At 40.3% G+C, this 13,206-nt stretch overlaps 1 protein-coding gene across 1 annotated transcript in view; it reads left to right on the forward strand.

Moving 5' to 3' along the window:
- Nucleotides 1-267: 267 nt before the first annotated feature.
- The window catches only part of BMP4 (bone morphogenetic protein 4), a 255,091-nt gene continuing 242,152 nt past the window's right edge, over nucleotides 268-13,206 (forward strand). The window contains exon 1 of the mRNA XM_017960327.3: nucleotides 268-337. The gene's annotated coding sequence lies outside the window, so the exon portion shown is untranslated. The remainder of the gene's footprint in view (nucleotides 338-13,206) is intronic.

Consider the following 13,206-nt stretch of genomic DNA (forward strand, 5'->3'; position numbering starts at 1 on the left):
GAAGTTTACACTGGCGTTAACGCCCCTGCCAGGCGGTTCCCCCACGAACTCCTCTTCTCTTCCGTTTTTATCACCCCACCTCCTATCCCCATGAAAAGAGGGGGTGTAGTGGGGAAGAAATAGGAAGTAAAGCTGAAGGGTATCAGCTAGACAGTGTAAAGTTCAGGTTAGATGGAGGAGGGCTGTAGTTCTAGTTGCACTTTAGGGCACGGATTTCACAATGAGTATCGCCTATTAAGAGCCCCCAGCACCATAATCCAGGAACTGCAACCATTGCCCTTATCAGGTTCCTGAATATCCTTTCACATGAGGAGAGCTTCAAAGTTGCAGAACGGAGGTCAGTGGACTCATACACTGCCATGAGCTTCAGGAATTATCTCTCCCAAGTTTATTTTGACTTGGTGTCTCCAAGAATTGGGTATGACTTTGGAGAGAAAGGATCATAATTATATATCCTGTAATTGAACAGTATTTTGTTGTTGCTGTTATTTGTTTTACTTTTGAGATGAGGTCTTGTTCTCTCATCACCCAGGCTGAAGTGCCGTGGTATGATCTCGGCTCACTGCAACCTCCATATCCCAGGTTCAAGCAGTCCTCCTGCCTCAGCCTCCCACGTAGCTGGCACTACAGGCATGTGCCACCATGCCTGGGAAATTTTTCTATTTTTTGTAGCAACGGGGTCTGACCACATTTCTCAGGGTAGTGTCCAACTCCTGGGCTCAAGCATCTGCCTGCCTTGGCCTCCCAAATTGCTGGGATTACAGATGTGAGTCACTGTGCCTGGCCTCAGTGTTTGTTGTGTCAGAGGCCCACATTTGCATCCTGTATCTTAGATTTGTTATCATTAGGGGAAATTTCATTTGCCATCTCTTATCTTGATTTTATTTGGAATTTCCACTCAGGCATACATATAAATTATTAGTTGCTTATTGCTTGGTGTTGAAGAGGCTATCAGCTTGAAGTACCTGTGTGGACTCATTGGTGGTACTATGATGTCTAATATGCAAATTTATGAAAATTGGTCAACGGTCAGGACTAACTCTCTTTCCCATAGAAATGAGCATAATGCTGTGATCATTGCAGGCTCTCAGAATTTTTTTTCTTTGTTTTTTTGAGACGGAGTCTCGCTCTGTCACCCAGGCTGCAGTGCGGTGGCGCCATCTCGGCTTACTGCAAGCTCCGCCTCCCAGATTCAGGCCATTCTCCTGCCTCAGCCTCCTGAGTAGCTGGGACTACAGGCGCCCGCCACCATGCCCTGCTAATTTTTTGCATTTTTAGTAGAGATGGGGTTTCACCGTGTTAGCCAGGATGGTCTCGATCTCCTGACCTATGATCCGCCCGCCTCGGCCTCCCAAAGTGCTGGGATTACAGGCGTGAGCCACCGTGCCCGGCAGCAGGCTCTCAGAATTTTTAATGGTAATTTGAATAACAAGTATTGACTTGCTGAGGAAAGTAGAAACAAAATACTAAATGTATTTACTACAAACCACTGTGAAGCACATGTGGGGAAGGCTAGAAAGAAGGGAAATTTAAAAGATAAGACAAAAGAGTAAAAGCAAAACTCAGAACTTGCATTAAGTGAGTTTTACTTTTTAAAGTCTCGCCTTTAAGGGATTAGGCATTTACACCAATGATGCTGCCATTGCTGAAAACATTCTTGGAAATGCTCATCTGAAATTACCCTCAGACCCAGTTTGCTACTCAAACTAAAGCTACTCAAGAAATTAGCTAATTTGCTTTATGATGGCACTTTGCTTTTATCCATTTCCAACTCTATTATCCACGTTGACCATTTGTTTAACTGATTCAGAAGACTTCATTCCAAACGAGCTCTTCAAATATCTGAATCCAGCCTCCGAGAATGAACATGGTTTTTTTCAGTGAGATCACTCACGAGAAAGACACCTCACCTTTGAAGGCAAGTCCAGAAGTGAACATGTATAAATGTTTTCAGCAAGGAAAGCAGCATTTTCTTTGTGCTATTAAAAACTATGTTTATTATATTTTGCTCATACCTTTTAGTTAATGAAAAAGCCAACAGTGAATCAAACAGAAGAATTGGAATAAAAACTTTCAGTTACCTCTGACTTCCCTCTTACGGCCTTCTAGTATTTACTACACTGAATGTATCAGATTTGATGTGACTTCAAAGTACAACTTTTTTTTAATAAGCACCAATTTCCACTGTATTTTTTTCTTTTCTATCATTGCCTCCCCACCAAAAAAAAAAAAAAAAAAAAAGGAATTTTGAGAAACTTTATGGTTGTATTGGGTTATTGTTCATCACGATTTACCTTGTGCATTCCTCATCCTGTGGACTGTGACTTCCGCTGCCTCCAGTATACAGAAGTGTACTTTACTGATTTGCTCACTTTGAGTTTGGCCATGTGATGTGTTCTGGCCAATGGGAATGAATCTGTGTGGACCCAGCAAAAACCAGTAGAACTGTAGTCAACCCACAGCCCTCATGAATATGAGCAAGATAAATACATCTGTTGTAAGTCATTGATGTCTTGAGGTTTGTTGTTTGTTTGTTAGTATAGCAAAATACAGATATACTGGATATAATTTTATAACATATCTATACAGGCAGATAAAACTTCAGTTAGTGAGGCCATAAAGAAAATCCTCAAATTTCCAGATTCATCCAGAAAAAGAATATCTAAGGAATTATATCCAGAACTCCAGATCCAAGTGTAATGGATAAAGAATTCCACAAGGATCAAAGTCTGTGCATTATGTTTATTGGGGAAATATTTGTGACTAGAGGGTGGTCTGGGCATTTCCAGTCATTACAGATGAACTGCAAGCATCCAGATATCATATTTGATAAACAAGTCTTGGCACTTTAATGTGGTAAGCAGCAAGGACTGGCAATAGAGTTTACAAGACAGGTGGTGTGTGTTTATTATAGGAGTACAAGTTACATGATGATTTCCAGTGGAGATGACCTGGGTATAATCATTATCTATAGAAATAGCATAAAAACTTGGAGAGAGCAACATCGGTCCATCTTTTTCTGTGTTCAGACTTGACTTTAGTTCCTTGGGTTCAGAAGTGAACTGATGCAGGAATCTCTGCATATTTCCTTTGCCTTTCTCTGACTGCAGCCCATCTTTTCTGGTTGGCCTATAAGTAAGCGATTACTATTTTACCTTGGAATAATTTGTAGTTCCATTTATCCCCTTGGGCTGCTTTTTAACCCTTTTACTGTTTACCCCAAGAATACTTGCCAGTGGGGCTTGTGGCTGCAGTGTTTACCCCGAGGTAACTTTGCCACAAGATATCTTTAATTATTATTTTTGCATCACTCTGGTATATCTACTTTGGAAACAAAAGACATCATTCTGTTTACAGCACTCTGTTTTTAGTAGTGGTATTTCCATTTACAAAATATTGTAATTCTTGACCACTGAAAATGTCGAAATGTCCTAGAAAACATAGCATTCCTACGTGTGATGTTAACATTGTTCTTGAACGGATATTAGCAGAAGATTCATTTGATGAATTTGATTTTTTCCGAATTAGACGATTCTGATGCTGTTTAGAAATAACTTCAAGAACAGTTTTTATATTTTATTTTCACGTTGAAAATCAGTCAGATTTTGTTCAGCCTCAAAGAGCATGTTTATGTAAAATTCAATGAGTGAGCTGGGGGCTTCTTTTTTTAAAATGAGAAATTAAAGGCAAAAGCTCAAATATCATTGGACAGATCTCCTGGACTAGTGTACCAATTTTTTTTAGTCATCTACGATGTCTTTGCCTGGGGGAATAGTGAAAACTTGGGGGTTTAAAATGAAATAGCCATTATCTCCTGGGTTTGGTAGATGACACAGCTGCATGGGAACTTCCAGGTTCTTTCTTGTGCTCTATTCTTCCCTTTCATAGACAGAAGACATATTTTCTCTACTCTATGGAATTGAGCCATTTTCTGGCTGTAAAGCAAATATTTAAGACTTGGCTGTTGAACCGATTGTTCGGGACTTGCCTATTGATACACAAAAGGATTTTAGAAAACCATCTCTTAAAATTTGGCTTTAGGCTTTTGGGTTGAAGATGTTTATAACCTATTAACTGGTATTTTCATTTTAGATAGGTGGTAAGTTAGGCCATAGGAATTTGTCATTTTGTAGGTCAAAATTGTTGAATTTGGGTAATTTCATATGATTCAGTCTAAATATCAAAGGATATTAACGTGTCAAAACATGTTTATCAAATATGATATCTTGATGCTTGCAGTTCATTTTTAATTATTGGAAATGCCCTGACCACTCTCTATTCACAAATATTTCCCTAATAAACACAATGCAAAAACTTTGATCCTTGTGGAATTCTTTCATTTTACTTGGATCTGGAGTTCTGGATATAATTCCTTAGGATTTTGCCTCACATATGTACAAAGAGGCAAAAATATTTATTGCAGCATCATTTGAATAATTAAAAACCAAAAACAATCCGCCTGTAATTAGGAGAATGAATAGAATACGTTATAAAACTGACAAAATGAATGAACAATAACTACACCTATCAATCTATTAAATAATCTATTGTATTAGTCTCATAGAGATAATGATTAGTGAATTAAAGCAACTTGAAGATACACAGTATGATACAATTTATGTAATATTTAAAGACACACAAATAGTAACATATATTGTTGTGACTATATACGTATTTAGTAAAATAATATAAATATTCAGGGGAAGGGCCACTAACTAGAGCAGAGAGGAATGGGCTTGGGGAGGTAGCTATTATGTTTTATTTAAAAAGATCCAAAGAAGCCCTGGAAAAAATTAAGAATTATTTGGGGGGATAGATATAAAGATATTTGCTTTATCATTATGTCTTCTTTTCTATGTGTTATAAATATTTTATAATAAAGCATTAATTTTAAAAAGCCTCTCTCAATGAAACCTGACTTACAAACCTATTGCCTTGTTTTGGAATCCTATTCTGAAAACTAAAAGTTGAGTATGAATTCTTTTTTTTTTTCGAGACAGAGTCTTGCCCAGACTGGAGTGCAGTGGCATGATCTCAGCTCACTGCAACCACCACCTCCCGGGTGCAAGCGATTCTCCTGCCTGAGCGTCCCGAGTAGCTGGGATTACAGGTGCAAGCCACCATGCCTGGCTAAGTTTTGTATTTTTAGTAGAGACGGGGTTTCACCATATTGGCCAGGCTGGTTTCGAACTCCTGACCTCAGGTGATCCACCCACCTTGGTCTCCCAAAGTGCTGTGAGCCACTGTGTCCGGCCTGAATTCTTTATTTCTTCTTACTTTTCTTACAAAACAATTGTACTTCACCACAGTAGCAGGAGAATGCCTTAGGCTAAGGGGAAGTCATCTTTGTAGATACAAAAAATTTAAAAATCACTCGGTATTTTCAAAAACATTACTCCAGTCACCCCCATTGCATTAATTTTCTTTTAATGCAGGAGCCAACTATTTGACTGACTCTAACTTGCCTTTTGCATTTTCCTAAGTAGATATGAGGCTTATGAATGATCAACATCTCAGAAAGATAAGGAAACATTTTAGCTTGGAACTGATGGAGAAAGTAAGCCCCTATTTCTATAACAAGATTGTATATTTTGTTCTTGACATTTTGATGCAGTGTCAGCAGGAGAGCATTTCTAGCAAATTTAACCAAAATGGGCATTCCATGCAAATGCAGGGTAACATTCCATAAATAGTCTTCTATGAACGAGCAGGTCTTAGGGCTTACATAAGATATGGCTCCTTGGCTCCTATCTCTGAATTCTGGATGGACATCTTGAAGCTATTCTGGCCTCTAAACCAGTGTATATGTCAAAACAGAGGGGATGTATCATTTGGGTTATTTTTGGCATCTGGCAGCAGGTAGCCTGAGTTAACTGACTTAAACTCTATGGAGATTTATTGCTTCACATTACGGAAAGCCCAGAGGTGGGGTGGTCTCTTGGGTGTGCTCCTTCAGGGGCTCAATGATGTCATCACGAACCCAGGTTGTTTTCATCTCTATCTTCAGCCACCTGGGCTGGCTGTGACCTCAGGTTGGTAGTAAGACAGCTGCAGGAACTCGTCTACTGAGGTCAGTGTTTGTGGGACATGAGACTTTCTTAGGAGTGAAGAAATACTTTCTAGAATTTCCTAAGAAGCAGACTTTTCCTCACATCTTATTAGCCAGAGTTTGGTTGTGTGCTTATTCCTGAGATATCCCTGAAAAGGCCGACAGTATTATCTTAGAGTGGTTGGGCTTAGTCCTGTACCATGTTGCAGAAGTAACATGGCTGTGCAGAGGATTAGTGGCTAACTAATCAAAATCAGGGTCTGTCAGGAAGAAAGGAAAAAGGAATAGATGGTGGGTAGACAACTAGCAGTGTTCACTACTGTGGCCTGGCATGTGTCTGGGGGTTATTTCTTTTACCATAATCTTCACTAAAACACTCTTTAAGACCCTGCACTGCCAATAAGTGTACTAAGTAAAATCTGTGGGCTTCTAGATAATCTTTGTGATGCTTAATTTTCTGTGGAATTTGACTGGGCCACAGGGTGCCCAGATATTTGATTAAAGTTTATTTTGGGTGATTCTATAGGGTGTTTTTGGATGAAATGAACATTTAGATCAGTAGATTTTGTAATGCAGATTCCCCTCTCTAATGTGGGTGGATCTCATCCAATCAGTTGAAGTCATAAATAGAACAGAAGACTGACCCTCCCCTGAACAAGAGGGAATTCTCTCTGCCTGACTGCCTTTGAACTGGGACTCTGTCTCTGCAGATTTTGGACTTGTCAGCCTCCATAACTGTGTGAGCCAGTTCCTTAGTCAATCCATTTACCCATTCTGTTGGTTCTGTTTCTCTGGAGAACCCTGACTAATGTAGTCTTCAAGTACCCAACCTCTCTTAGTATCCAGATAGTCTGCCATGAGCACCTTCTACGTAGAAATTCTGGGACCACCACTGCCCTCTGAAGAGGAAAAGAAAAATGTTCCTTTATGTAGTGGCATTAGCATATTGATTTCCATCATCTTAACACTTATTGAAAAATTCACCTTGTTTATATTTTGGGAAATTCCAAGTTTTTTCTTAGGGTACATTCACTTGCCCAATTTGAGATTTTAGGAATATCTTCAAGAATTTTCCAGAAAGTGTTTCCATTTTGGCAGCAGCCAACTTTTCTTTTTTCTTCCTGTGACTCAGATGAGATACTTGCCACATTCCAAGTAACTCATTTGCTTTGTGAATGTGCTTGTTGTTGTGGTGACCAGAAAATTTGTTGGCTGAGGGGAAAAAAACTTTTATTTTATGGGGTGGGGATGGAGGGGTGGACACAGGAAGAAGAAAGGAAGAGGCTTAAAACAAAGAAGAGGAAATTCATGGACTATTTTGACTCTTCTGTAAAAAGAATAAAAGAGAGGAATGCTTGATTTTGGCTCCCAGAGAAAATTTCCCAGGACTTGTGCAATGAAAATAGGGTCACCGGTTGTATTCTTCTTTGTCAGTCACATACTCTTTTCCTGTTTCTTTCTCCAAATACAAGTCCAAATTAAAATCCAAGACCTGTGATCTTTTTCACTAGATGCGGTGAGTCTCTCCTACTGTAGGGAAGTCTGTTACCAAGCAGGAGGAGCCCACTGTATTTGTCACTGAATATTTTTCCATACCAAGACAGACCACTCTCATAGTAATTAAATAAGCCACCTCCCCAAGTCAGGAACTAGGAGGAATGTTTTCAGTATTTGTTTGAAGGAGAGAGGATAGGCAAGATTTTTTTTTTTCCTTGGTTTCATCAGGAATTCTTATAAAATATAATTTAATTGAGAAAACAAAAACAACTTTGGTTTTTTCCCCTGAAGTATCATTCCTTCCCCATAACTGAATTAAGGCTAACGAAAAAAACTGAAGCTCTTGTATTCTTGCCCCAGCCAAAGAACTTCCATACCCTCCTCTTTGCTTTACTACATCCAGTGAGAAGTGCTAGTGAACAGGTCAGGCCTAGGTCCCTGCAGGCCTCTTGAAACTGCCTCTTCTTAGTGGTGCAACCTTAGTCAAGTTCCTTAATTTCTCCGAAATTCAGACTCCTTTTTTTGTAAAATGGAGATAGTAACAGTATCTATCTTATTGGGTCCTTGTGAGATGTAGCACACAGTGTCTATGACACCAAATGTGTTCAGCCAAAGTTAGATATATACAGATCTATGTTATAATTGTTATGTGAGCTTTATTGGGAGGACCATCACATAACCACAGTTTAGCACTGACTCTGCACTGTCTGTCCTAATGGAGTGTAACTTTGAATGCAGAACTTGTCTCAGGTTCAGTTTCAAGAAATCATATTCATGGATGATTGCCTGAAAGATGCAGAATCTCTACTTTCATTAAAATATTGTAAGTTTTACACCTAGATCAAGTCAGACCATCAGGGAGCACTAAACCAAGATTAGTTAGATACTATTCTTAACAGGTCAGAAAGAGGGCAGAAAGAGGTTCTGAGGTAGCCAGGCAAAAAAATAGAGGAATTTTAGTGAAGTAAAGGAATTAATGCTATTTCAACTTCTCGATGTCCATCTATTACGAGGAAGACTGCATGTATAGTATATCTGAGACAGGCAGGCTGATATGCGAGTTGCTAAAAGGTGAAAGATAGAAGACAAAAGAAAACAGACTTAATGGGCATAATCACCTACTTTAAACAGGAGGAAAGAGGAAGTGATAATAGCGGTCTTAGTGGCGTAATATGTTTGTTCAGAGTAAGAAGCAAACTGAAACATCATTTTACATCATAAGTAGTACCTGCTACCTAGTACACACTCAATAACCTTCCACAAGTGACTGAATGACACACAAATTCCTGCCATAGACCCCCTAGTATTTGAAATATCAACTTTTAAAAAGAGATTGCTTTATTTTCATGTCATACTTCTTAGGGTTGTTAATCTTCTGCCCAACATTGAGTATAGAATTTTGAGTTCTGGCTGGGCGCAGTGGCTCAAGCCTGTAATCCCAGCACTCTGGGAGGCCAAGATGGGCGGATCACGAGGTCAGGAGATCGAGACCATCCTGGCTAACACGGTGAAACCCCGTCTCTACTAAAAAATACAAAAAACTAGCCTGGTGAGGTGGCGTGCGCCTGTAATCCCAGCTACTCGGGAGGCTGAGGCAGGAGAATGGCGTAAACCTGGGAGGTGGAGCTTGCAGTGAGCCGAGATTGAGCCACTGCACTCCAGCCTGGGCGACAGAGCGAGACTCCATCTCAAAAAAAAAAAAAAAAAGAAGTTTGAGTTCTACAGTTTGCAGCATAGGCCCCTAGAATAATGATTTAAACATTGTCATGGCATTTGTCTCAGCTGTCCTTGATCACATTGGATCAAGAAGTTAATATTAAAAAACAAAAGCAATTTCTTCTCTAAAGTGAAACAGATCTAGAAAGGCAGCTGTATGTATGTCACCAGGCTGAATGCTGAATTTGAGAGAAAGAACTCCATTGAATTTTAAGTTATTTGAAGGACTTCAAGCTCATTACAAATGTTTTAGGTTCTGCAAAAGCCAAAATGTATTTCGCCTCAAGTGCTTTTTCTCTTGGCCTTTAAACTCTGGTGCAGTTGAGGAGAAATTTAATCTGCGTGTTTGTGATTCATTTACACTTAACTCACCCCTGTGTGGTTTCTCAAGAGCTAGTTGGTGTTCAGTAATCTTTAGAGCCTTTTTTTTTTTTAGCACTGGGAAGGTGAATTTTGCCCAGAGTAAATGAACTCAAATCCCAAAAGGTTCAGGTTCAGTGGGAAGCTCAGAACCCGTAAAGTTCAGGTTGATTCCATACTTACCAAAAATGTGTCTTCTTCCTATTCCTGTGGGTTTCATACAACCCTTTGCCTTGGATTCTGCAGAAGTTTGCATATGCAGGTCCCTGGATTGATATTTGGCTATGCATTCTTGCATATCTCCCTTTCACAGCTGCTCCACCCTCTCCAGAAATGAGAGATTCTTGCTCTCAAAAGACTGACTACCACTACATTCTTCAACTCAGAAGTAAAGTTTCCTTTTTCTCTGCCTCATCTGCCAAGGGCAAAAGTCCTTGATCCTAAACATACTTTCCTCCCATCTTTTAATATGTTTAATTTCACTTTAGAAGGTGGCCAAAATTCAGCCTCCAGTCCCCAAACTCCCTTCCTAATATGCCCTTCTACCTAGAAATTCTACTTTTCCTTCTCAATATAGGAGCTTCCCTGGCCCGTGGTCTTCCTAAATTCTAAATGAATTATCTAAATTGTGTAGGTAATTATGTATTGGATGCATCCTATTTCTCCACGGGTTCAACATGGATGATGCCCATTTTGCATCCCTTTGTAGCAGACATGGTGGACTGGCATTTCAGTCAGTACTGTTTCCTTCTTCCTTTCGGGCAAAGCCCTGACTTTGCGGGGCGGCCCACACTTCTACAGGACTCAGAAGTGAATCTTGATTTGTCTGAACCAAACATGATGATCCTATTCATCTTGCTAAAGTATGGTTTAGAAAGGGACTGGGTTCCAATCCTGGCCAAAGAGATAAAAGGGCTAAGTCTTCTGGGAGCTTCTGGGAAATATTTTCTCGCCCTTAAAAGGGGAGTGGAGAAACCACAGGAGAAACAGCTTCTCTTTCTTCTGTTGATGCCTATTGTTGTGACTTACATGTTCCTGTTTCTGAGTGTGATGCTTGGAACTGAGCCAGACATCCTATGATCCTGGGAATAGCACATCTGAAGAGAAATCTACTCACTGAGGGCTTCAGAGTAGAAAGATAGCAAGAGTCTGGGACTTTTATGACATTGTTGGGCCACTAAATCAATCAAACCACTCTCTCTTAGGACTTCTTGTTATGGGAGATAATAATATTTCCTATTGTTCAGATTGTCTTGGTTGGGTTTTCTGTTCCTTGAACCTGAAGGCTTTGTAATGTTCCCCTTGCTCTCCTGAATGAAATCCAATCAGCTTTGGTTGGGAGAGTATGGGTAGTGTCTCAGGGTGCCAGCTACTCCTCTACTCCTTCATGTTCTTTTTCCCCAGATGTAGTAACTTCTCTCCACCCATGGTTTATGACAGTGGGGGTTGTTCTTTCACTTCTTCTAACTCATCTATCTGAAATTTCTTTTCTGCCCCCTGAGCCACTAAATCAGTTCCTCCCTTTAAATCTTACCCTGCGACAGACCCTTTCTCGTCAGCGTTTGATTAGCTCCCTGTGATAGCTTGCATGAAGGATGCTCTATAAAAGTGAATTATGCTGTACTATGTTATACTGCTCCACCCTGGGGCCCAGTAGGAATCATGGGAAACAGATGAGCACAGAGGTCAGAGGCACAGACTGCAGAGGAAGCCTGCGGAGGGATGGCAACACTGTGATCCTCACAGGGACACATGGAAAAGCTCCAGTAGTCTCCAGACTCTCTAAGGTATAAGCTAGAAGTAAAACACTAGTTTATGTGACAGCCTGGGAGCCCCAGGGATGAACTGAGGAGTTTCATCACTATAGATCATAGAATTTTAAATAAGTGTGATATTCCAGAAGCTGAAATGTTCTTTGAAAACAAAACACGCCATAAAAGCCCAAGAATGAGGTCTCCACTGGATGTTTGCCAGATTCAGGCTTTGTTTCCAGTCTTCTTCTGACTCTAAAAGAGTTCCTGCATATGTTCTGGTGCAAGTTAAGGAGCCTTGATTCCTATACTGAAAATTAGGCATAAACTTTAATTTGACTTGCCACGATTTACCTAAGGGGACCTAAGCTGAAGGACACATAGGTAGCACAAGGGTGACACATGGGCTCATTTCCAGGCTCTGATCACAACTTATCCTTCTACTCCTCTGTGGCTCTTCTTGTTGCACTTCTCCCCGACCTTTTCCAATTAATTCAGTACCATGCATTCTTAAACAATATTTGCATTTTCTGTCTTTCTTCATTTGCTCACTTTAGGCAACTCCCTTTTAGCTTCTCTTAGCCGTCTTGCAAGCTTCAGACCACATGCAATTTCCACCTTAAAACTTCCCTAATTCTCCCAAGAGGAAGCTTTGGAGTCATATCTGCTCCTGTATCTGTCTCTGCTGTATTACCTAGGGACAGATTTTTCTGAGTCTTCGTTTCTTCATAAAAAGACTGGGGATAAAAATATTCAGGGCTGTGGTGAGAATCCATGAGTGGCACATAGTAGATCACCAAAAATATTAGCATATTTTCTTCCTTTCTCTTCCTTACTGAAAGTGATCATTTTTTTTTCTTCTATTGGATCTCTCCTACAACTTCTTTGAAACTCTGTCAGAAATTATATTTTTAAAACTATATTTGTGGTCAGGCATGATGACTCACGCCTACAATCCCAGCACATTGGGAAACTGAGGTGGAGGATTTCTTGAGCCCAGGAGTTCCAGACCTGCCTGGGCAACATAGCGAGACTCTGTCTCTACAGAAAAATTTAAAATTAGTCAGACATGGTGGCGTGTGCCTGTAGGCCCAGCTACTTGGGGGGCTGAGGTGGAAGGATCCCTTGAGCCCAGGAGCTAGAGGCTGCAGTGAACTATCTCTTAAAAAAAAAAAAGTATTCCCAAATGATTCCCAAATGTGGACAGGCATCTCAAAAACAAATTTGTTTATGAGTGTGTGAGAAATGAGATTGATGGTTGAGATAGCTGAGAGTGGAGATAGAGTTTTTCTGGCATTTATTTTTCCTTGGATCATTCATTTTCACGCTTATATGTTCCTTCAAGCCAGGTTGACTATTCAAACCTGTGTGGCTGGAGCCCAATATGAGAGCCCTTAAGGCACCTGATCTTGTATACAATAAGCTCTCTAACTCTCTGACTTCAGTCCAGTCTTTCCTCCTTTCCTTCTTTCACTCTCCTGGCTTCTTTTCCTCTTCTTGGCTTGGAGCCAGCCCCTTGATCTTGGGTTGGACTGGATTCTCCTGGTTGATCCCCACATGCTCTCTTGAATGTGGTTCTGTATTTTCAGTCTCTGCTTCTTGGCCCCCTGGACTATAATGTCCTGCCTGATTAAGCTTCTGGAACCTAACCATGGTATAAGCCTCACCCCCTCCCCAAGCCAATCACAGGAACTAGAACATTCCTTTGGAGATAACTGTATGTATTTAAAGGAACCTCCATCCCCTTTTAAAACTCATGTGTATATATATATATATATATATAGAACCTTGCTCTAAACCATGTCATAATTAGTGCCTCCTTACTTACCTTTT

This window comes from Papio anubis, chromosome 7 (assembly GCF_008728515.1).
Source record: "Papio anubis isolate 15944 chromosome 7, Panubis1.0, whole genome shotgun sequence".
In the NCBI taxonomy this organism is placed as follows: Eukaryota; Metazoa; Chordata; class Mammalia; order Primates; family Cercopithecidae; genus Papio; species Papio anubis.